The sequence below is a fragment of the Notamacropus eugenii genome, chromosome 1 (genome assembly GCF_028372415.1).
Source record: "Notamacropus eugenii isolate mMacEug1 chromosome 1, mMacEug1.pri_v2, whole genome shotgun sequence".
Lineage (NCBI taxonomy): Eukaryota > Metazoa > Chordata > Mammalia > Diprotodontia > Macropodidae > Notamacropus > Notamacropus eugenii.
Window position 1 is genome coordinate 677,386,948 of NC_092872.1, and position 22,352 is coordinate 677,409,299.

At 38.8% G+C, this 22,352-nt stretch overlaps 1 protein-coding gene across 1 annotated transcript in view; it reads right to left on the bottom strand.

Annotated features, from left to right (window-relative positions):
• Nucleotides 1-22,352, bottom strand: part of WWOX (WW domain containing oxidoreductase) — a 1,243,673-nt gene that overhangs the window by 324,880 nt on the left and 896,441 nt on the right. The gene's annotated exons all lie outside the window — the stretch shown is intronic.

A 22,352-nucleotide genomic window follows, 5' to 3' on the forward strand; every position in this document is an offset into this window, starting at 1 on the left:
ATTAAACAAGATTCTTGAGTCTCATCCCCACCACAATCACCAGAATGATTTCTGGCTGGCTCAAGAAATCAGACAACACTTAAAAGATGACTATTAATAGAAGACGAGTGTCTAGAATAAGGGAGGTGACAGTTTCAATGCCCTGTGCCTCCTCAGTTAGACCATATCCAGAGGACTGCATCTAATTCTGGGTGACACACTTCAGGAAAAACATTGACAAGCTGGGATGTATCCAGAAGAGGTTAACCAAGATCACGAGGAGACTAGAGACCTGTCACAAGACAAGCAGATGCCTATGGTGGAGAAGAAAAGACTTATGGGAGGCATGACAGTGTAGAAAGGTGGATGATCAGGGGATCCTTGATTAACCAAGTCCTCCCAATGTACTTGGTGAAATTACAGGATGTAAGGGGAAAATAAGGGGAATGAGGTGGGGAAGTGAGCCTCTTTCAGACCTTGACTAGCCAGTGTAAAAAAGGTATAAAAAAGTGTTTAAACTCTTTGTACATCTTTATTCCTTTAGGGATGCCCTATGCATTTGTGGGGTGTTAAAGAGGCTGATAACAGGGATGTTTTGTTACCACTGTTGGTTACTATGTCATTTTAACAAATGCCTATGTTTTGAATTAACTGAATTAATTAATTGAAGTAATCAACTAGTTGACTATTGAAAGACAATTCATCAATTGAAGCTCAAATCAGGAGTTTGGGGGGAGGGTAAAGGACAAGTATTTATTAAGCAGTACTTATGTGCCAGACACAGTGCTAAGAGCTTTACAAATATCTCATTTGATTCTCACAACAACTCTGGGAGGTAGGGATTATTTGTCATCTCCATTTTATAATTGAGGAAACTGAGGCAGGCAGAAGTTAAATAGCTTGCCAAGAGTCATATAGCTAGTAACAGCTTGAGTTTGGATTTGAATTCTGGTCTTCCCAACTCCAGGCTCAGTGCTGTAACCACTGTACCACCTAGCTACCTCTAGTTTTAGGAGTTTAGACCTACAGAATACATAAGCCTGAGTTAGTGATCTCTCAAGGAACCTATCTTACAAGTAAGAAGTAGGGGAGTGAAGAGCTATCCTATGGGAGAAAGTCAGATTTGTTCTGCTTGGCTCCCAAGGGAAGAATTAGGTGCAAAGGGTAGATGTTATAAGGAGCAAGATTTCAGACTAATAGAAGAAAAAAAATATCCTAACAATTACAACTGACTAAAAGTGTAATGGGTTGCTTTACTTGGCATTGAGTTCCCCATCACTAGAGGTGTTTAAGCAGAGTCCAGATTACCACTTGTTGAGGATGTTGTCAAGGGAATACTTGTACAGGGTTGGATCAGATTTGATGGACTCTGAGGTCCCTTTCAGCTCTGACATTGAGTGATCCTAAGTTTTGCTTTCAGAGAAGAAATTCTACAACATTTGCCCAGACTGTGAAGATAATTCTCAAAGAGATGTTAAAATATCTCTTAAGGTGGCATTGTTGGAATGAATATGTAGCCTCCCAAGGATACCACTGCAAGGATGCCCACACTCATGTAGATGTTTAAGTACTTAGTCTTTATTACTTACTAAACACACACGCACACACAGAATGATTTTATCATTGCGGCTGGTGGTCCCTTCTCAGATCTTCCTCTGGGTTTCAGTAGCCAACCTTATGAAGATAAGTGGCAGTTCTTTTTTGGACCTTGACAGTGGTCCCCCCTCTGATGCTACTAGGAGGTCCTCTGTGCCTTCTTAAATGACCCTCTAGTGGTCAGCCTTTCTGATGATGAGAATACAATGCATCTGCTTCCTTATTTGAGGTTCTGTGTTTCTTTCTGTGTGTATGTGGGGAATCCCTTTAGGAAAGGATCCTTAGGAGATGGTTTCATGAACTGCTAAAGCTCAAATAATTCCTCCCCAGGTGGCCATCCTTCTGGTGATGAGCCACACCAAGCTTAGCTAGAGTAGTTCTAGAACCAAAGATATCAAGTTGTTTGCTGGGCCCACAGTCAAGGGTTTTTTTGGATGAGTTAGGAGCTGCCCCATTATGGGTTCCTCTGACATAGTCCTCAAAAAGTCAGACTCATTTCTATACCATAAGGAGGCAACAGAGGAGGACTCTGGTGGAAGATACTTGTCTTTGAGTACAAATCTCCACAATCCACTATATATTATGACAAGCAAGGGACAGCTATATCCCAGAGTACAAAAGGATCATGGGATGCAAAGATGGGAGGGACCTTAGAATCCATCAAGTCAGACTCCTTTGTTTTATAGAAATGTCACACATAAGAGCTGCTTAATAAATGTTTGTTAAATTGAGGCATAATGAAGAGAAATTATGTTCTTGGGCTCCCACATCAGGTCAAACAGCAGAGCCAATGGGTCACAAGAGGATTTACCCCTTGAATATAGAGGCTTTGCAAATCTTTAACAAGAGCAAAACTGCCCTCTCTGCTTTTGGATACCACATGGCTGCTGTTAATACTTCATTTCCCAGAGAGTTCCTAAGATCCAGAATGTTACACAAGCCTGACAGTGATGGATTAAAACCATACCTTCCACCCAGCTCAAACAGTAGTACTTACTTTTCTAACTGAAATCAGGGTTGAATGACTGGAGCTATTTACTGTAAACTGGAATTACTGAAGTGTTGTCAGAAATCTTTCTTTGTCTGGCCTAAGCAGGATTCTAGATCAAAGACAAAACGCTGCTGAGTACTAACTGTACCACTGAATAACTGGGGCATGTGGCCAAATCACTTCTTCCTAGGCCTCAGTTCCCTTATTTTTAAAATAATAGGAAATGACCTAAGTGGTCCTTGGATTCCTTTATGCCTCTGATATCCTGAAGGGCCTGTGCTTTACTTTCTTCTATGGTGTTTCTAATTCTCCCTGTACAGTTCAGCATTCTGTTTCAAGGTACCTTCTATCTCTGCCGTTTTCTGTTCTGTTCTAAACTATCTTTGAGTTTTGAAGTACTATAGTTTGTGTTCTGAGGGCCTTTTTAGCTCTGACATGCTATGTTTCTAGGTCCTTCCCAGCTCTAATATTTGATATTTCACATTTTAAAGTCCCTTCAGTCATTCTGTGATCTGTGTTCTATTTTCACATTCTCCGTTACAAGTGTCACATTACATAAAACAATAGAGTGAAGTGAACATACTATGGCCTAAAACAGCCATTAAGCCAACCTTAAACACCAGACTTACTACTTCTTAACTGATTTTTTTTTTTTAACTAGAGAGACACCATCTAAATCTGGATTGGAATATGCTGTGTAAGACGTTGATTATGTTTCTTCCCCCCTTTTTGCCCCCCAGGTTTGCAAACTAACAACCACAGATAGATCCCAGATGCCATTTTGTTGGTGAAGAAAATCTTCCAGTGGGTCTTGCCAGGGAAGGCTCCTGCCAAAGAAAATGCTGTCCCAGAAATGTTCTTGGCATCGCCTTCATGTGGTGCCAAGATCCTACAGGAAATGCTGACCTCCCTGAGAGGGAGACCTGCAGCTGTGCTCCTGTCTCCAGGGTGAATTCCCCAGATGAGAGGATTTGATGAAATTAGAAAGAGAACAACTCCACATTAGAAGCCGAGCTGGCCCATCATTGAGACTCTGACCATGGTGATTGAGGGGATGCCCTGTTGGAAGAGTGAACTAGACTGATTCTGCAGTTTGTAATAATAGTTCCCATTTCTATAGTGTCTTAATGTACACAAAGTGCTTTTACTACAACAGTCCAGTAACAGAGTTAGAGAAGGAATCGGTATCTGAATTTTCCAGAGGAAGCAAGTAGGGCTTGGAAAGACACAGGAAATTGTCCATGAAGACATGGTTAATGAGAGGGGATGGAGAAAGTCTTGGAATCAGCAAGCCTGGGGTTGACTCCTGGGACCTATTTACAAATCTATAGAATGGGTTGGTGAGTTAGATGATCTTTATCATACCACCTCTCAGCTTATGAATTAGAATTTGACCCAGGGCTCTCTCCAGAACTCTTTCTACCATACCATATTGCTTCTATTAAAAAAAAAAATAAAGAACTGAAAATTATTTAGTGATATTTGATTTACAAAGCACTTTGTTACATTATCAAATTTAATCATCCCAACAATCCTGATGGCTCGTCTGGGTTGTATAGGTTAATGTCCTTTCAAGTCCTGAATCTCTGATCCTAAGTGTTCTGGGAGGATAATGACTGAAATTCTTGGGCTCCAGAGTCAACCCCTCTACCCACATGAGGAATTGAGTTATTTTGGCCACTAGAAAGAGATTTTTAAAGAACAAGGGTATACAGTGATTTCTCTTCAAAGTTCTTTTCTATATTTTAGCAGTATCTTTATAAATCACTGTTGTAAAAACAAGGCAAGGAGAAAGGCTAAATATGCAGTACCTAGAAACTGAAAATTCAAGTATTTGCTTTTTATAGGACACTTGAGGCTCTTAAAACCAGAAACACTAGAAAACAAATCCAAAAAAAAGAGAGAGAGAGAGAGAGAAAGAAAATCACCGTATGGTAATAGAAACACACTACAGAGCTGATTAGCTTATGAAAATAATGACAAAAATGTAGACTTCAATCCATAGCTTAAAAATATGTGACCCCCCCCAACTCCCCCACTGTGTTTTCAAAAAGGTTTTTTTTTTTTTAAAGAAGTGAGCCTTCACTAAATGTTGGTTATTTTGATGCACTTACTTCTCAAATATTTTACATGGGGATACGAAGGCCCAAAGCTTCACTGATGCCAGCTTGTTAAAGTGTTCCCATGTTCAAAGGTATGTGCACATTAAGCTTTAAGTTAAAAAAAGAGCCAAAACTCTAAATGCCCTGTAATTAGTTTGGATGAGGCATGCCTCGGTCTAAGTTCACATCTTATTAAGTTCAGGGCCTATGGCTTTCCTGTCTCTTTTAAAATGACACGACATGTTAGGGATGCCCAGCAATGCAGGCAAATAAGACAAGGGATATGAGAGAGGAAAATGTCTTGGGCCCTTTCCTTTTGTTTCTGACATTACTGTTTTCTCCCAGAGTATCCAGACCTTGGAATTTCCATCTTTTGTATCTTTTGGAAGTGTGTTTACAACAATTTTAATAGCTCTCCATAGCATTGAGATATCCTTGGCAAAATCAGTATTCACTTCGAAGGGGAAAATATTCCGAACCAGCAAGAAATGGAAGGGAAAACAGAGGGCCTGAGACATGATTATTAAGCTCTTGGGTTTAATGAAACCCAAACATGGTGAATACATTATGTAAATGCACCTGGACAAAGGACTTCTGAAGTCAGGCCGACCACAGCAACCAGGATCTTTGCCTGCGATTTCCATGAACAGATCCTCGCTGAAACATCACTTTCAAAACTGCAAGCCAGAGGGTGTACATGGAATGAAATATTCTACTCAGTTTTCAACCCAAAACCCTATTTGCTAAAGCAATAGTGGTTATATATGAAAAAAAAGTCAGAACTGGAAGAGTCTTCAGAAATAATCTATTCCAACCCCTTTAAGTTAGTAGATAAGACAAATGAGGCCCAGAGAAGGAAAGAGGATCGTCCAAGGTTACTCCAAGAATAAGTGGTAGAATTGGGACCCAGGGCCTTTGACTTGGAATTCTTTTCACCACATTCCAAGCCACTTCTACAAAGCAAGCTCTTGTCTTGGGTCAGAAGAATAATTTTCTAAACTTCAAAGTTAGAAGCAAAAACAACTGCTGTGAATTCTATCTAAGCTTCTGTTTCTAAGGAATCACATCTATATAACATATACATAAGCACAAGCCCCGAGAGTGTGGGAAATGGATGAAGACATTAGTGGCAGGCAAGATGGATGAGCCAAATCTAAACAAGATGTAATTAATGGAGGTCAATATAAAATTCTGCATATGGGTTAAAAACAAAACAAAAAAAAACACTGGACAAATACAGGAGAGTAAAAAATGACCAGAGAGTAGTGCACAGGATAATAGATCTTGAACTGGGAGAGACCTCAGAAATTTTCTAGCAAAAAGTTCTCATTATATGGATGAGGAAACTCAGGTCCTGGGGCAAGTTAAGTGACTTCTCCAAAGTCACATGGTAGAAAGTATTAGAAGCTAGTTTTGAATAGAGATCCTCTCAGTAAAGAGCCAGTGTTCTTTCTGCTTTTCTACATGGTCCATTTTAACACACATAGTATTTCTTGCATGCCCAGAGAAGATTCACCTAGTTAAAATAATCCATAGCTGTTCTATTTCCTTTGCGAGGAATGAAGCCAGTATTGACCAACACAAATGCTCAGGAGAGAATAAACAAGATGCCTTCCTCCAGGGACTTGTGTTCCAAAATTGCTACCATTCCCAGAGGCTGACTCTACTGCATAGCCTGAATGTGGGAGACAGACATAATCTAGTATAGAATGGTAGGCTTCAGACTTATTTAAACTTATGGAAGAAAGAGAAACATAATGGTCCTAACTCAGGATAGGTATTAGACCATAACAAAAAAATATAGATGCTACTCTTTGAGAAGATGGGAACATGCAATCTCTTGCCCTGTAGAACTCTCAGTACTTGTCAAATAGGTACTACATGACAACTCTAAATTGCTACTTTTATTATGATTAGTAAACGTTAATATTATTATTATCATTATCTGGATTGAAGGAACCAGACATGTTTGTTTGAGGCATATTATAAAGTGGTTTGCTGCTAGGGATGGAGTGAAGATGCAGGAGGTGGGTGGATGAGGGGATAGCTTCTGGTTTAATGATGTTGCAAGCTAGAAATAGCTATAAAATTGCAGAGTTCAACCTCACATTGAGTGTACTGGTCTAGGAAAATTTTAGGTTTTTTTTTTATTATTAAACTCTGTCTTTTAACTTTGGGATATTTCCAAAGGCTGTTGTCCTGTGCCTGTTTACACTGTGCATGGCTTCACTGTTTCTTCTTTCTCCTCCTCCTCAATTCCTAGGGCAACTTCAAAGCCCTTACAAAGGCTTTTTTTTTTTCCTCAGGGTACTAGGAACCTAAATCCCTTTTTTTGTTATTTAGCAGTCACTGCTAATAAGGAACCCCAGTGTTCCTTATGAAAACAGTAAGTTAGAACATATTAGTGATGGTATTACCAGAGAGTTGTCTGAGAAAATATCTCTAATGATACTGGTTTGTAGTGAGACCCTGAAATCAGAGCAGGGGCAGTGAAGATGTTTCTATACAACTGTCCATAGAAATCCCATCTCAAGTATATCACTGACTAACATGTGATCAAGGTCGGGGCAGTTCACATTTCGAGATGCCAAATATCTCGATCATAAAATGAGAAGGACTGGATCAGATGCTCCCTAAATTTCCTTCCAGCATCTAAGCTCTAGACTTTTTGTGCCCCATAGAACCCCAATTTTCTTGGGTGTAAGATGGAGATAATGATGTCCCCATTGTTTATTTCACAAGGTTGTTGTAACTCTCAAATGGGATAAGGTATGTGAAAACATCTATAAACAAACTACATAAGTATGAGGGGGCATTTATGCGTGTTTAAGTTTGTAGAGGAAATATTTAGAGATTATATTCACTCTTAATTTTGCCCTGGTCTATAGAGTCAATATCTTTGCCTAATTTTCCATCTCCGGGTGCTGAAATTATGCAAACCATAACTTTCATTAGCACAGGATTTTAGTCTGTGAAGAAAAATGGCCAAGGAAACTGCATTCTGCCTTCACTGGATCCATCTTGGCACAGCACGGTTTAGAAGCTAATGTCTTTTCAAACAGCTCTGTTTTGCCTGCAGAGTTGAATACCCTCATTATAATGTTTGAAAAAAGTTCCCTTATGTTTTTTTAAAGAGCACCATTCTTCAAAAAGATGTCAAGAAGATTCCTTCCCCCCCAGCTTTCCTAACCCTCCCCCCCTGCTACAAGGTGTAATGGAGAGATAAGCACAAAATCTGGTTGGAAATGTGACCCATATTGGACTGGCAATGCTTCACGTCAGACCAACAGCAAGGTCCAGACGTGCTTTTGTCCTGCTTTGCTGCCCAAAGTAGCTCCTACGTTTGTGGATATTAGGTACAGCGGGGAAGTAAATTATTGTTGTTGTTACTTGTTATTTAAGACAGTGGACCATTTGCTAACATCGTTCATCAGTATTGCTAACTATTCCCTGGCCTTGCTTAATAAAGCTAATACCAGGTCTTCTGGAAAACATTTCATTTTCACACTCACTGTTCGAAAAGGAAGAAAAAAGTGGTGTCTTGTGGATGGAATGGTGTTTGTAAAAAAAAAAAAAAAAATAGGTCACTTTCTCCTTCTCCCTCTCTCTTTTTCTGAAAGACAAAGGAAGATTTCTAACATATGGATAAAGTCAAACCAGGCTACTGACCTGGGCATTCTCTGCATTCAGAATAAAGGTTGGTAATGTTTTCAGTCAGGGCTGATATGGAACATGGAAACTGTTTGGGGGAATCCCTGTGGCACACAAAAATAGGGGGGGAGCTCAGGTTGCCATGTCAGGCAGCAAAGAATCTGGGCCAGCTCCTATAGCTCTAGGGAGAGGAGACAGATTCTAGAGATAAAAGACTTGCCCTCTGTCAGCCATTTCACAATCCAGGGCAGGAGAGCAGTCCCGAGGAGGAAGAGGACAGGGATGGAAAGAGGATTCAAAAACACAACATGGAAGATTTTTTTGTGGACCTGGAGATGTTTTGTCTGGAGAAGAGGAGACTTTGGGGGGGTATGTGGAACAGAATCACTGTCTTCAAGTATTTGAAGGCCTATTATGTGGAAGGAAGAAGGAATTGATTCCACTTGGTTCCACAGCATAGAATCAGAGCCAAATGGAGGTGGCATGATATGGTAGAAAAAACCCTGGATTTAGACCAAAGGGATCCTGGTTCAAATCCTGGCAGTGGCACTCTCTGTATGACTTTGGCAATGTAACTTAAAAATGTTAGGCCTCAGTTTCCCCATTTGTAATCTGGGGGTGGAGGTTGGAACTGGATGATCTAAAGTCCCTTCCAGCTCTAAATCCTATGATTCTCTAAGTTATAAGGTAGATGATTTTTGCAGGATATAACGAGAAACTTCCTATTGGATCTGTCTAATGATGAAATGCACTGCCCTGGGAGACTAGCAAATTCCCCATTGATGGAAGTCTTTAAGCAAAGACTGTATAAACCACTTACCAAGGAGGATACAGGAGGTATTTTTCAGGGAGGTATGAGATTAAGGGGATCAGCTTCTATTGGAAACCTTTCCTGATTTTCCCAGTTGTCAGTGCTCTTCTAACCCTGACTCCTACTCAAGATTAATTCATATTTCTTTCTTTTTTTTGATTATATCAATAGTAGTGCTAGAGAAGGATAGATAATGTCATGGAAACAGCAAACATGAACTTGGACAGACTTCGTGAGATAGCGGAGAATAGAAAGGCCTGTTGTGCTATGGTCCACGGGGTCATGAAGAGTTGGACACAATTGAACAATTTAGCAACAACATAAGAGTGCTAACATTTATGTAGAATTGTACAATCTGTAAAATTACTTTACACACAGATTCTCTCATCCAATCCTCCCAGTAACAGTATGAAGTAGGTGCTATTATTATGTTCCCATTTTATAGATGAAGAAACTGAAGTTTGGAAAAGTTAGGTGACTTGCTAGGGTCAAAAAATTAGTAGGTAAGTGAGGTAGGATTTGAACTGAGGTCTTCCTGACTCCCGAGCCCAATGCTCAGCCCATCAGACCCATCTATCTGTGTACATGTTGTTTTCACCCAGTAAAATATAAGCTCCATGAGGGTAGGGCCTTTTTCATTTTTGTTGTGGTTTCCCCAGCACTGATGATAGTGAGGCACTTGGTAAGTGTCTGCTGAATTTATTTGAATGACATTCTGATTTTAACCTGAAGTATATACATGTCTGATTCTGTGAGTCTGGAAGGGAGGAAAACCTATTGTATACCTTTTTCCTCTCTTCAAAATTCTTCCCTCCCACATTCAACTCAGGCTGATAAGTGTGGGAAGAGAGAGAAAACACTGCTGGCAGTTCAGGAGGTGAAAACAAAGAATTCTGGGAAGCAGCCAAATGCCTTGGGCCAACCCTCCTGACTGAACTGCAGGAACACTAAAATAGATAATGTCTCTAGGGTCTCTGATTCAGAAAATGATGTGGCCTTCAGTATTGTCAATAGAAAAGGATAATTAGAACTCTTTAAAATGACCCTCTCCACAGCCCTCCACCCCCAACCCACAATCCTCAGAGAACTCTACTGTCTTTGTAAGAGAAATAGCATAGTATAATAGAAAAAGGACTGGATTTGCCAAATCAAGAGACCTGGGTTCCAGTCCTACTTTGCCAGGGGACTTGGAAAAGGAAGAAGCATTTCTCTGAGCCCTGTCAGTTTCTTCAGACATAAAATACAGATAATACAACTTATTTTATTATTAATGCAAAAGGCAGGAAAACCAGTGTTCAAGCCCTACCTTGGACCTATACAAGGATGTGTAGCCTCCAGGGAAGTCACTTAACCTCTGGGTGCCCTCTGAAATTCTAAGACTGGAAGAAGGTTCAGAGAAGGTACTCACCTCCATTGAAATCTCAGGTCTTGTTTCTACCCTTAACCTTTCATTAACTCAGATGTAAAATGAAGAGAATTCCTTTGTGTCTTCCTCATACAATGGGGATCATATTTTCACTACTTAACCTATCCATTTGTTTTAAGGATCAAATATATTCAAAGCACTTTGTAAACTATACAACATTTAAGTTAACACCAGTTATTACTATGGCTTAAACACAAATTATTTCTGTCAGAGCTGTTTAAGAAGTCAATGGAGGAATTGAACTTTGTGCTGGACAAAGGGCAGGTCCTCTTTCTTCCCCAAATTAAGCCCATGCAAGTTTCCATGCAAGAGGCAACTTTGTCCATTTCTTCTCAAAGGCTTGAAATGATAGCTGAGGTGTTTTTGAGAGCATCAGGCCCTACTCCTATCAGAACAACAGTTTCAAAACAAAGTTTTCTCCCTGAATTCATAACCCATAAATGTCTTTTTCAAGTAATAACCACAGCTAATTACACCCACTAAATAATCTCAGTTTACAAGCTTTTTTGTGCTTACCTTGCCAAGGATTAATCATGTTGAGCTGGGGAACAAGGGTCTGGAAAGCATGACATTATTATTCTAAGGAAAAGGAAGCCCATATGAAAGGTTGCAGTCATCCATCAACTTCCCTTGGCTACGAGGGATGGGTCAGTTTCCTGGCTTGGACCCTCTTTTGTTAATGAAAGCCTTCCTCATTCTTCCAAGTCTTATGGAAAGGACTGCTTCTAGAGGTTGTTTGGAATTTGCTGTAGGCCTAGTGTTATCAAGATGGGCCAGTGATCAACTCTGAAGGACATTGCATTGGGAATCTGACAAGTACTGTAAACACAAAGATAACACCAAGTCTGTGTATACAACATGGAACAATAAGACTCCTGAACTCCTTTTTCTTAATTAGTGTTTGAAACAATAAGTGGGAAAAGTCTGCACATACCACCGTTAAATATTAGCTTGTATTTCTGTGCATTGATTGAGTTAATGTTGGTCTCAAAAACATTTAAGGCTCTAACCTGAACCCTTCTTACCTTTCCAGTGTTCTTACACTTTATTTATTCCCCTCCACACATTCTATAATCCAATTACACTGGTCCTACTTACAGTTCTTCTAAACAATACCTCATCTCCCACCTCCATGTCTTCCCCTTGGCTGTTACTCATGCCTAGAAGAGTTCTCCCCCTTCACCTCTGCCTCTTATTGACCCTGGCTTCCTCAAAGACTCAGCTTGAAATCCACCTACTGCAGGACACCTTTTCCAGTTCTTTCCAGTTGCTGGTGCCTTCCTCTCCCAGATGACTTTCTATCCGCTCTGTATAATTCTTGCATGTACCTAGGGATTTACGTGTTGTTTCTTGCAATAGAATATGTGCAGATTGAAGACAGGGACTTCTTTCCCCCTTTTTATGTATCTCTATCACTCAGCACAATGCTTGTTGATCGACTGACCTGGGAGATAGAAAACGTAATTTCTAGTCCAGAATCTACCAATAAACACTGATTGATTTGGGGCAAATTATTTGTTCATTTTAAGACTTAACATCCTCTGATGTAAAATAAGCTGGGCCTTGGCTCCTTAAAGTTACTTCTATTTCTGAAATTCTATGTTCTAAGGTCACTCTCAATCCTAACACTTACATTCTATGTTCCAAGTTCCCTTTTTGCTCTGAAATTCTATGTTCTGTGATTTCTCCCTGCTTTTCCACCTCTCACATTCTACGAATCTAAATACACAACATCCAGTTCCCACTAAATTATGTTGAGATTCATATGTTTGCTCAAGGCAGATAATATCGTTATAACTTAAGTGGAATAAAAAAATAAGCCTTTGATAAATAACAGATTCCTTCTAACTCTCCTTTTTGTTTGGAAATAGAATGACATTTTGGGTTGTTTGGTAATGCACTGTTAAGAACATGTCCTTCCAGAAAAGATGGTGAGAAAGTCATATAGTGAGGGGGAGGGGTAATAGATTAACAGTCACTGGTGCTACTAGGTGGCTGAATAGATAGATTGCGGGGCCTGGAGTCAAGAAGACTACTCTTCCTGAGTTCAAATCTAGCTTCAGACACTCACTAGCTCTGTGACCCTGGGCAAGTCTCTTAAACTCTGCTGGCCTTAATCCATTGGAGTAGGAAATGGCAAACCACTCCAGGATCTTTGCCAAGAAAACCCCATAATGGAGTTACAAAGAAATGGACACAACCAAGTGACTGAATATCAACAACATAAGCGCTACATTGGTGACACAGACTTTTAAAGAAACAAAGGACTCTAGCATGTTGGGTGGATTCTCTTTGAAATATCTGGAGGTCAAGGATAAGTGTCATACCAGATGAGAAAATGTGGACAGGTTAATAATAATAATTGATAACAATAGTAGTTAGCATTTATATAAACACTTTAAGGCTTATAAAATGCTTTACAAACATTACTTCATTTTATTCTCACAACAACTTTAGAAAGTAAGTGCCTTTATAACCCATATTTTACAAATAAGGAAACTATTGCAGACAGATACAGTTACTTGTATCAAGGGTCACACAGCTAGATTAGAACTTAGGTTTTCTGGATTCCAAGTCCTATACTCTATCCACCATGCCACCCAGCTTTCTCTAAAATGGTTGTGACCTTGACTGGTATTGGGAGAACCTAAGCTCCTCTGAAATAGTTGAATGTTGATAAGTGCATGTTAACTTCTATGTTACGCCATGTTTTCTTTCTTTCAAAGAACACGTACATTGCAAATATTTAGTGCATCAATTTCCAGTGTTATTTCTTGCAAGCAATGTTGGTAGGCCTCAGTATCTAGCCTCATTAAAGTGACTAAGCCATTACTAGCAATCATGCTATATTAAGGAAATTTACACTTATGACTGCCCTGTAGAATAACATTTAAGCTATTTGGAATGAAAAATTTCCTAGGCTTCTGAACGCTGTCTTTTGAAATGCATATACATAACATTTCATCTTGTATAACTCTACCAGATAAATGATGAGAAGATGAACAAAAGCTGTGTTTATGAACTAGAACAGTTCGGTCAAACGAACCTCACCTATCTGCCTAAACAACATAGCTGAGAGGTATACTTGAAGATACTGAAAGGGAAGATATGAAGTTCCTCTGAAAAGTTTTCTGTATTCTGGAATATCTAGTTGTATAAGACAAAAATTTGAATGTCTGTCACTCCTATCAGTGCATGTCAAAGCAGGTAAGGGGTGTGATACCTATGTGATACCCTTACCTACCAGTGCCCTGCCTAAAGAGAATATAAATTTTAGTCTCTGAAACCTTTTTTTGCTTTTTTTTCTCTTAAAGACCAGCCTTAATCCCAAATCACTGTGGTCCCAGACCAAGCCCTAATTGGCTCAGAATGAATATAAATGACAATTTTTTCTGTTTTGGCCAGAAACCCTGAGGATCTTCCCTTTCAGATCTATCTATCTATCTATCTATCTATCTATCTATCTATCTATCTATCTATCTATCTATCTATCTATCATCTATCACATTATATAAATAAAAGAGGCCATTATTTGCTTCATTTTTTTAATTAACCCTTAATCACTGAATGAGTGCTATCTCAGCCAAAATTAGACCTGTTAAAGACCTTAGCTCAAAAATGCCAAGGTTCCCCACTGCATCCTGGGCCATCTCCAGTCCTCCTAATCTACATCAGGTCACTGGACCCAGATGGTTCCAGGAAAGAAAGTGAGGCTGGTGACTGCACAGCTCTTCCTCACTTAAATCCAATTCACTGGCATGTCATGGCAACACCTCCCTGATGTCATGGTCCTCTTCAAGAATGAAGATAAACAGCAGCAGTAATGTCAAAGCAGCGATGAAGATGGGTTCACATGGCAAAGAAAGAGTGGCTTCCATCAGGAAAATCTGTGAATTTTCAAAGCTGCTAAAGTTGAGCAAATCACTGAGCCTCCCTGGGCCTCATTTTTTTCACCTGTAAAATCAGGGGAGGGAACTAGATGGTTTTTGAGATCTTCCCAGCTCTTGGTGTGTGATCTTATAACATCTTTTATTCAATTGGCACCCTGCTTCTGAAAAGTAAAGCAGGATCAGAGATATTGAGCTGAAAGGGATCTCAGAGGTCATCCCATTCCATGCTCTCATTTACAGATACCACACAGCTGCTGCTGTGACTCCAAGTTCCATGCTCCTTTCACTGAAAAAGCTTTGGTTCATCATAACCACCCAGAGCTACAAAAGGCACAGAGATATCTGCTGCATTTTCTCTTGTTAAATATAAGGGTGAAGCTCTACCTACAGCTGGCACCAAGAGGAAGAGAGAGTTCCCAACTGTTGCCCTCTAAAATCAGAGCCTTGGGCAAAGTGCCAGTTGCCCCTACTAGACTTGCCCATTACTTATGACGTGACCTTAGGTAAGTGGCATCCTTTCTCTCTCTGGGTCTCTGGTGCATCCTCTGTAACGTACGAGGTTGAACTTAGATAACTTTAATCTTTTTTCCTCTTCTGAATCCTGTGATTCTAGGACTAGATGATCTGTTTCCTTGTGGGTGATAAATAAACCTTTGCTTGGGTGTTCTTTGAAGAGCTTAGGATTTGACAAGGTGTCATAAAGATTCCTTAGAGCACATCTGAAGATAACAGGAAATTGGAATGTTTAGCTGGGAGAACAGAAGGTAGACGGGAGCTTGGATAGCTCTCATGTGGAAGAGGGTGAAGACTTGTTTCTCTATATTGGAGAAGGAAGAACTCAAGGAAACGGGAAATCACAGCAGCAAATATCTGGGCAATAAAAATTCCTAAAGCTCTTTCATTTCCTAACAAATAGGTCTGCTCAAACATGGAAGGACCTGCCTTGGGACACAGTGAGCTCCACTGTTTATAGGTTCAAAAGACTGCATTCACTAATGATAATAATAACTTTTATTTCCATAATAATTAAAGGTTTTTGAACTGGACATCTGATTTAATTGGCATAAGGAACCCTGTGCCAATGAAGAAACTCCTCCTACCAATGCAGACAGCAACTGATAGTGTTCAGGGAGGTACCTGAGGTCCCGAGAGGAAGTAACCTGCCTGGCATCACACAGCTACTTTGTGTCAGAGGTAGTATTCGAACCCAGATCTTTATTATTTGCAGGGCAGGACAACTCTCTAAACATTATGTCATAATGCTTATGCTCTCATATAAACAGCAAATGCCATAGAATCCTGTGAGATAGACTGTACAAGCTGAGGATTCTAGGATTTTATTTTTTATTTTTATTTTGGATACAACCCAGGACTAAGTGACTTGCCCAGGGTCACACAGCTAGTAAGTTCCTGAGTTTGCATTTGAACTCAGGCCCTCCTGATTCCAGAGACAGTACTCTATCCACTGCACCATCTAGATGTCCCTGGTTCTAAGATTTTAGATCTGAAAGACATCTTTCGCTTATCTCATCCAATTCCCTCTTTTGTAGTCAAGAAAACCAAGGCCAGTGGAAGGGAAAGGACTTGCCCAAAGTCATGTGATTAATGGTGTCTCAGCTGGGACTCAAACCCAAGATTCTTCCCTTCAAGTCTGATATTTTTCTTTTGACTGCGCCACAATACAGTGGAAAAAACTCTAACAGATAATATTATGCCCTGATCTCTTGAGGGGAAAAAAAGAATTTTATATCTTATTCGCTGAGTGCGCCTTATTGGCTAATTATATAACTGGACTAGAAGTTGGTTTTAGAAAATCCATTTTACTGTTGCCTAATCACAAGTAAAGACCATAAAGTTTATGAGAGCTTAAGGAACCAGCTTTTACAGAAGGGAACTGAAATGAAAATTAGAGGGGACATAAAATGAGAAGCAATAGAATTCCTCAAGGTGTTTTTCCCTGGACTGCCATGCAAAATTATAATGTTGAGAAGATAGTCTTACAGATTTTTGCCTTGAACGAACAAGATATCCAAAGGAGTCTGTGTGTGTTCAGAATCCAGCAAGATAGTAGTGCTTTCAACACAAAATGCAGGGATGAGGTAACCAACATGAAATCTTCATCAACTCTCTTTGTTTGTTTGATTTAATAAGCTAAAAAAATGCCATCATAAAGTCCTCAAGAAAAACAAAAGAGGATTTCCCTTCTTTTCCACAGCCAAGACAGTTAAGGGTTTTGCTTTTTTGGATTTAAAGAGATAACATAAGCCCATATTTTCCTAATTTTTGAGAAGAGTGTAATGTATTTAACTAAAACATGAGATTCAATCACTATAATGACTTGGTTCCAAGGGGCTTTGATTCCTATAGCTCAGAATCACGAATTTTCAAAGTTGGAAAAGACCCAAATGATCAACTCATACATGCAAAAGAATGCCTTCTATAATGGACCTGACAGGTGATCACCTAGCCTTTGCTTGAATATCTGTACTGAATGGAAATCCGCTGTCTTCCAAGCCAAGCCAAGCTACTTTTGGACAGTTCTAATTGCTAGCTAAATTGCTCGTTAGATGAACCCCCAGAGTTCTTCAAATACTTCTACAATGCTCCTAGCACTGCCCTCTAGAGACAAGTGGAACAAGTACCACAATCCCTTTTCCACAGGATAGTCTTGCAATCCATCATGCTATGACTTCACTATCTTATTTTATTATATTGGATTTTTTTTTTAACCTAAATGTAGGACTCTGCATTAATCCCTATTAGATTTCATTTGATGCCAATGTCATAAAACACTAAGTAACAATGGAGATGGGTCTATGAAAATACATATGAATATTAGTAAATTGATCCTGCAACTAAATTTAAAAAGCTGAACTTTAGATAGGAGGAATATAATAGCCCACTATTTGATAAGTTTGAAAAATTATAATTTACCAGGGGAAAGGCCTCACAAACTGAAAAGAACTGTTGGCAAAACTAGAAAGCACTTGGAAAAAAATTAGATTTAGACCGGTCTCTTATAACATATGCAGCATTAAGTTTTAAATACATAAGTGAACTAAGTATAAAAGTGGTTACATTACTTTAGAAATTAGAGAAGAATGGAAGGAGGTAACTTTCACAACTACGGTTAGAGGTAAAATTCTTACCAAAAAATAGATAGGGGAAATTATAACAGATAAAGAAAACATTTTCAAGAACTTAAAAATTAAAAAGATTTGGCAAGGACAAAAATCAATGCAACTAGAACAAGAAGAGAAATTGTGTAGTCAGAAAAAACCCCCTTCACTTCGAATGTCTCTGATAAAAAAATCTAACATCTAGGATATATGACAAATTGACAAGTATTGAACAAATAAGGGACAAGAACCATTCTGCAATACATCAGCAGTCACGGGTATGAACAAGGAGTTTTCTAAAGAAGAAATGTAAACTATCAATAATGACAGGAAATACTATTCCAAATCACTAGTATTAAAAAGAATGTCTGGTACATGAGAGGTGCTTAATAAATGTTTATCAAGTGACTGAAATGCAAATGAAAACAACTCTGAGGCTTCGCCCCACCACCAGCAAATTGGTAAACTTGAAAAAAGAGAAAAATGGTGAATGTTGGAGGGACTATGAGAAAACTGGCACAATAATTGGCAGAGTTGTGAATCAGTCCATTCATTCTGGAAAATTTTGGAATTACATACAAGAAGAAAAGCATTAATTGTTTATAATCTTTGATCTAGGGATATCATTACTAGGCTTATGCCTTGAGGAATTTAAAGTCGGAAAGAAGGCGAGGCAATGCTAAAATATTAATATTGTTATCTTTGTGGTATAGCAAAACAGAATAGAAAGAAAGAAAAGAAAAAAAAGAAATGAAGTGAGTGCCCCTCTGAGAATTACTGAACAATTCTGGTCTCATAACAGGACATCATTGCACCGTATGAAATTACATATATGAGGAATTTAGGGAAACATGGGAAGTCTTGTATGATCCAATGCAGAGCAAAGCAGGTAGATCAGGAGAATACTATATGCATTTAATACAATTATGCAGATGAAAAGATATTAAAAGAAACTAAACTCTGAATAATTGTAAGGACCAATCTTGGTATTTAAGAACAGATGAGGTCGAGGGGAGGGGGATTAAAGGTACAGAATGCTGTATACACCATAGTGTTGGTTAATTTTGCTTGACTGGTTTTCTTTGTTACGAGGAAGGTGTGTGTGTGTGTGTGTGTGTGTGTGTGTGTGTGTGTGTGTGTGTGTGTGTGTATGTGTGTATGTGTGTGTGTATGTGTATGAGTATTTGTGCATATACCTAGAAATGGCTTAAAATATAAAATCAGAAAAGCATCAATAAAACATTTGAAAAATAAAATAAGAGAAATATACTTCTCTGACTTTTAGCAGTAGGAATGGTGTATTTGATTCAAAGATAAAATAAAGGCTGGATTTTCAGCAGCCAGAGTGTACTGGGAACCTACACAGAGGCGGGCTACACATGCTTTCCAGGCTATGAAATACGGCTCCTGTTTTGACACTATTGTAATAGCATGGTTGTTCACTTTCCTTGTTTCTATGGGGTTTATGGTCCATAAAGTTTAATAACAATCTTAACAGCTGAACAGTGAGCACTGTGAGCCACTGGGAGGCCTCTCTACAAATGAAGATAGGGTTTTAACTATGGAAGCTCTGCCAGTAACAGAGACCCTTTTTTCTTTTCTTTTATTTTTTTACTGCTGGCCACACAAAATAATGGCATGATTAGAAGTGACACAAAATGGTGCTTCTTGGCTCTTAAGCTTAAACACAGGCAACATTCTTGGGGTTTCTTTAATAAAGAGCATGGTTGAAGCTTTGATGAAGCAAAGGATATAAAGAAATTCTGCTGCCTCTAAACTCTTGACATACAATGGATTGAAACTCAGTTCGGCTCAATGTGTGACCTTAAGCAAGTCCCTTCCTCCTCCAGGTCTCAGTTTCCTCTATATCAAATGAGGGGGTTTGATGAGATGATCTTAAAGATTGCTTTGGGCTCTAGGTCCCATGAACCTGTGAAATGAGGTCTGTTGTTTTTCCCAGGTGAATATAGAGACTGTCTGGAATTATCTCTAAAATACAAAATGGCATCTTAATTATATCTTTGTGAGTCTGACTGGCTCCTGGTAAATACCTATGGTTCATATTCTTCTCTCAAAATTAAGGACCTAGGGTCTTTGATGTCATCTGCCCAACTCCAAAGACTTTAATAAAAATTTAAAAAGAGAGAGAAAAAAGTAGTTCAGCAAAAAAAAAAAAAATACATTGACCATTTCTGATACAATATTCCACACACATATTTTTCTGTCTCTGCAATAGATAGAGGAAGTATATTTTATCCAATTTTTTCTTCCAGGGCCAAACTTAGTCATTATAATTACCTAGTATTCAGCTCTGTTTTAGTGTTCTTTCTTTTTACACTATTACAGTGATTATATATATATATACATATATACATATATATGTATATATAATATTCTCCTGGTTCTGCATACTTCAATTCATATCAGTTGCTCTAAGTCTTCCCCTGTTCTCTCAAGTTTTATGATGCATTAATATTTCATCACTTTCATGTACCACAATTTATTTAGCCATTTCCCAATTAATAGTCACCTATTTTGCTTATGATTCTTTATTAACACAAAAAATGATGCTATAAGTATTTTAGGGTATATAAAAACTTCCTATTTATCTTTGACCTCAGTGCTAGTAATTAAGGTTAACATTAGGGGCATCTAGGTGGGGCAGTGGAGAGAGTACTGGGTGTGGAATGAGGAAGACTTCTCTTCATGAATTCAAATCCAGCCTCAAACAATTGTTAGCTGTGTGACCCTGGGCAAGTCACTTAACCCTGTTTACCTTAGTTTCTCATCTCTAAAAGGAGCTGGAGAAGGAAATGGAAAACTAATCCAGTATCTCTGCCAAGAAATCCCCCAAAATGGGGTAACAGAGAGTTGGACATGAATGAAACAAGTGAACAATAACAAAAAGCATTAGGTTTCTGGATCAAAAGCTATGGACATTTTAATAATTTTCTTAGTATAATTTTTAATTGCTTTCCAGAGTGGTTGAACTAATTCACAGTTCCACCAATACTGTAGCTGTCTGTCTTCCTGCAGGTCCTTTAACATTAAGGACATAGTGAGTTCTCACTCTCTGGAGTATTTAAGCACAGGCAGGAAAATGACCTATCAGGTTTATTATGGTGGGGATTTCTTTTACTAGTATAGGTTAGATTATATAAATAAATCAATCGATATTTATCACCTACTACGTGCTAGGCACTTTGCTAGGTATTCAGGATAGAAATACAAATGGAAAGAAACAATCCCTACCCTCAAAGGAAAGAAACAATCCCTACTCTCAAAGGCCTTATATCCAAATAGGGAACACAGTACATATGGAAGTATAAACAGAATAATTATTAAGTAGGTAAATAGGAGATAGTTTGGGTAGGAGGGCCCAAAAGCTGTGGGGATCAAGAAAGGCTTTATGTAATAGGAAGCATGAGCTGCATAACAAGATGGTGGCTGAAATTCTTTCTAACTCTACAAGTCCATGATTCTGTGATTTAACACCTGCTCATTTTAGAAAGAAAGAAAACAAAGGTCAATGAGAGTAAGTCTTTACTTGCCTGAGGCTAAGTCGGAATCTTAAGAGCCAGAACTGGGCCAGGAAGAGAGGCCTCCTGATTTGAGAGCCCAGCAGCTAGTCAAAGTGAGGGAACAGACTCAGTACACTGAAGACTCATTGAAGCGTGACCTCTGAACAAGAGACGTAGATAAACATTCCACATGATGATTTCCTAATTCTCTCCATGGTTCTCGAGGAAACAGTTAACTCTTCATTATTACAGCTTTATACTGAATTTGTTAATGGAGAAATATGTCTTGAAATCCAACTAAACTGCCAGGATAATTTTACGTGCACTGATCATTTAAAACTTCTTTTAGGGGAAGTCATAAAAATCATTTTATGGTATTTAATGTTATTTTAGTAAGTAGTTTTACAGGTAAACAAGAGTTGTACCTCCAGCTTCTAGGAAAGACTAAAATGCATATAAAATTAACTCAAAGGTGAAGGGCAGACCATGTGTTTAGCTCAGTTTTTAAATATTTCTTTTTTTAAAAAAATAATTTTTTATTTTTAATTTATGGAATAAAATAAGCATTTCTCAGTTCTGTATTTTAAAAGGTCTCTGATTTTACTGACATGGGCACTATCTTCACCTAGGCAGATTTCAACCCCTCTGAACTCCCAAATTCAATATAGTAAACATTTATTGCTAGCCTAAAACAGCACAGTCCCTGTTAACAAGGAACTCCCATCTAAAAGACAGTCATTTGATCTAATTCTTTTACTTAACAGACAAAGAAACTGGGGTATAGAGAGGGCAAGTTTAAGATCTGACAGCTAGTCAGGTGGAGAGTCTTAATTAGGACTGTTACTCCAATCTTCTGCCAAATTTTGTCTTCATTTCCCCAACATCTCTTGCCTGGGTTACACTACCCCATGACCTCCTGCATGGACTATTCCAAGAGTCATCTAATTGGTCTTCCAGCCTCAAATTTCTCCTTGATCAATCTATCCTCCACTCAGCTACCAAAATGATTTTTCCTAAAATGCAGGTTTGACCACTACACCCCACTGACTCCATAAAATCCAATGGTCCCCGGTGATCTCCAGGAGAAGACATTTGTGATCTGTTTGTGATTTAGAGTTCTTTATAACTTGGCCCCTTCCCATCTTTCCAGTCTTCTTCCACTTTCCTGTCTCTTCCAGGCATGATTCTATCACACTGACCAGGCCTTCTTGGTGCTCCTCACAGTCTTTCTGTCCCCCATGACTACCAACCTTTCCTTCTTTCCTT